This window comes from Pecten maximus, chromosome 11 (assembly GCF_902652985.1).
Source record: "Pecten maximus chromosome 11, xPecMax1.1, whole genome shotgun sequence".
NCBI classification, from domain to species: domain Eukaryota; kingdom Metazoa; phylum Mollusca; class Bivalvia; order Pectinida; family Pectinidae; genus Pecten; species Pecten maximus.
Window position 1 is genome coordinate 27,908,865 of NC_047025.1, and position 4,013 is coordinate 27,912,877.

The following is a 4,013-nucleotide window of genomic DNA, read 5'->3' on the forward strand; positions in this document are numbered from 1 at the left end:
GACATTAAGTCAGATGTATGTAGCGAGATATTAATGTCGGATTTGTTTTGGTATTGTAGGATGTAATTTGCATATATCTTTTATTAGTCGATTACCACAATTCTTAAGCATTCTTTAAGCCTGCATGATCACAAGACTATATTTGAAAATTCAAGTTACTGAGAATATATAACATTGATAATTGCATAAAAATGGACATTTTGGCCCCAAATTACATAATAGGTCATTAGTGAATGTCTTCAACAAGAATTAAAATAATTCCTTCACCTGGCAAAAGCTGAAAAAATCCACAAAGAGTGCAGCTTTGGTGCAGAAATTTGCGTGACTACTGTGCAGCTTTCGTGCAGAAAAACTATTGTGCCAGAGGCCATTCATTTCTGTAAGGGATGTACACCAATACAAAGTCATAAGATGGCCATCATCGGTCCCCATCAGCTTTCCAGCTTATCGTTATACCATCGGACAAGAGCGAAACTAAAGGAATTAACTATGATAGATAAGTTATGAGGAGGGTCTGTATCACTCATATCATATTAAATGTAGAATAACTATATACATTTTTATTGTATAAGGGTTTGAACATATATTTCATCCCTGCGACATTGAATAATTGCCAACGTTAAAGACCCTAGGTCTTCTGAACTGACGAAGCATTTGACCTACATGTATTCCAGTAAGTTAACCTTTGACCTAAATACGAAATTTGATCACACGGCTAGCCAGGTAACAAACCTACATCAATGTACCAAATTATTATCATTTTAGACATCATGGACATTTAGAAAATGCGTTTTAAGTTTTCAACATATTTGACTCTTGTAGGTCAAGGTCATTTGTCTGGCACCAGATTGATGTAAAAATATATAATAACAAGAGTTCCCACCATTCTTCTCTCTATTTTTCCCTTCTTTTCCTCTTAACGATCTGACAATGACAATTGGAATCTACATGTGAAATTTGAGAAACATCCCTCCCAAACTTAAAAAAAATAAGATAACAAACTTCAATTCTCATGCAAAATCCAAGATGGCCACCTATCGGATATTTTGCTTTTTTTTTATCAAAAACCTCAATTTAATTGGTACAACTAAGGATCAAATGGAATCTACTCATCACTTCATAAAAACATCAACCCAGTACTTTTAAAAACAAGAGATCCCAGAGGAATCTTGGCGCCCACCATTGAATGATCTTTATAGTTTCCATGTCAGATTGATCTTTTCTCTACTTTTCCCTTCCTCTAAGTCTTACTAATCTGTGTAAATTCAGAAACAGCCCTCTAGTACTTTCCAAACAAGGGGAACCTATATATAAAATTGAAGATTTAGCGATAAAGGCTGTCTGTCGGCCATGTTGTTTTCGGATTGGTCCCAAAATGCAATACCAGGGACCAAGGGGAACCTACATATGAAACTTGAGAAAAATCCCTTCAGTACCTTCTGTACAATAGCGATAACAAACTTCAATTTTCAAAATACAAGATGGCTGCCTGTCAGCCAGGTTGTTTTCTGACTGGTCTCAAAATCCAATATGCATAACTAGACACAGAGGGCAACCTACAAATGAAATTCAGAAAGATCCTTCCAGCAATTTCTGATAAATAGCGATAACAATCTTCAATTGTCAAAATCCAAGATGGCTGCCTGTCGGCCATGTTGTTTTTCGATTGGTCTCAAAATGCAGTATGCATAACTACGCACTGAGGGAAACCTACATATGAAATTTGAGAAAGATCCCTTCAGTACTTTCTGAGAAATAGCGATAACAAACTTCAATTGTCAAAATCCAAGATGACTGCCTGTCGGCCATGTTGTTTTCCGAATAGTCTCAAAATGCAATATGCATAACTAGGCACAGAGGGTCACCTACATATGAAATTTCAGAAAGATCCCTTCATAAGTTTCTGAGAAATAGCGATAACAAGCTTCAATTGTCAAAATCCAAGATGGCTGCCTGTCGGCCATGTTGTTTTCCGATTAGTCTCAAAATTTAATATGCATAACTACGCACTGAGGGGAACCTACATATGAAATTGCAGAAAGATCCCTTCATTAGTTTCTGAGAAATAGCGATAACAAACTTCAATTGTCAAAATCCAAGATGGCTGCCTGTCGGCCATGTTGTTTTCCAATTGGTCTCAAAATGCAATATGCATAACTAGGCACCAAGAGGAACCTTTATATGAAATTTCAGAAAGATCCCTTCAGTGCTTTCTCAGAAATAGCGATAACAAACTTCAATTGTCAAAATCCAAGATGGCTGCCTGTCGGCCATGTTGTTTTCCGATTAGTCTCAAAATTCAATATGCATAACTAGGCACTGAGGGAAACCTACATATGAAATTTCAGAAAGATCCCCTTATTAGTTTCTGAGAAATAGCGATAACAAACTTCAATTGTCAAAATCCAAGATGGCTGCCTGTCGGCCATGTTGTTTTCAGATTGGTCTCAAAATGCAATATGCATAACTAGGCACCAAGGGGAACTTACATATGAAATTTCAGAAAGATCCCCTCATTAGTTTCTGAGAAATAGCGATAACAAACTTCAATTGTCAAAATCCAAGATGGCTGCCTGTCGGCCATGTTGTTTTCCGATTAGTCTCAAAATTCAATATGCATAACTAGGCACTGAGGAAAACCTACATATGAAATTTCAGAAAGAGCCCTTTATAAGTTTCTGAGAAATAGCGATAACAAACTTCAATTGTCAAAATCCAAGATGGCTGCCTGTCGGCCATGTTGTTTTCAGATTAGTCTCAAAATGCAATATGCATAACTAGGCACCAAGAGGAACCTTTATATGAAATTTGAGAAAGATCCCTTCAGTGCTTTCTCAGAAATAGCGATAACAAACTTCAATTGTCAAAATCCAAGATGGCTGCCTGTCGGCCATGTTGTTTTCCGATTAGTCTCAAAATTCAATATGCATAACTAGGCACTGAGGGGGACCTACATATGAAATTTCAGAAAGATCCCCTTATTAGTTTCTGAGAAATAGCGATAACAAACTTCAATTGTCAAAATCCAAGATGGCTGCCTGTCGGCCATGTTGTTTTCAGATTGGTCTCAAAATGCAATATGCATAACTAGGCACCAAGGGGAACTTACATATGAAATTTCAGAAAGATCCCCTCATTAGTTTCTGAGAAATAGCGATAACAAACTTCAATTGTCAAAATCCAAGATGGCTGCCTGTCGGCCATGTTGTTTTCAGATTGGTCTCAAAATGCAATATGCATAACTAGGCACCAAGGGGAACCTACATATGAAATTTGAGAAAGATCCCTTTAGTACTTTCTGAGAAATAGCGATAACAAGAATTGTTTACGGACGGAGGGACGGAGGGACGGACGGACCACGGACCACGGACCACGGACGCAGGGCGATTTGAATAGCCCACCATCTGATGATGGTGGGCTAAAAAATAGCAATAAAAAACTTTAATGCTCATGAATTGGCACAGAGACTTATATATCAGGTATACATGTATACGTCTCTGATTGGCACAACTAGGTACCAAGGGTACACTTTACATAAGTTGGAGGAATATCCGTCGAGTTAGCTATAATAAACTTCAATTCTCAAAATCCAAGCTGACCTCCTATATGCCATTTTGGTGGTTTTTTTTGGTTAAAAAATCTATACTAAACTGGCACAACTAGGTACCAAGGGGAATATGCACATGAAGTTTGAGGAATATCCCTCCAGAACTTTTCAAGAAATAGTGATAACAAACTTTAATTCTTGAAATCCAAGATGGCCACCTGTCGCCTGAATTGGCACAACTAGGAACCACTGGGAACCTACACATGCAGTTTGACTATTATATAAGGAAACCTAGAGCACTCCATTCTAGGTTCTTAGCAGCTATATACATGTTGTAAAATGTTGCCTCTACTTGTAATCAATACACTATCAATGCCTTAGATTGATGATTCATCACTACATCTACCTGTACTGGTTTCTTCTTACAGTAATGAAGTATTGTGATAAATAACAAATAAAACAGGTA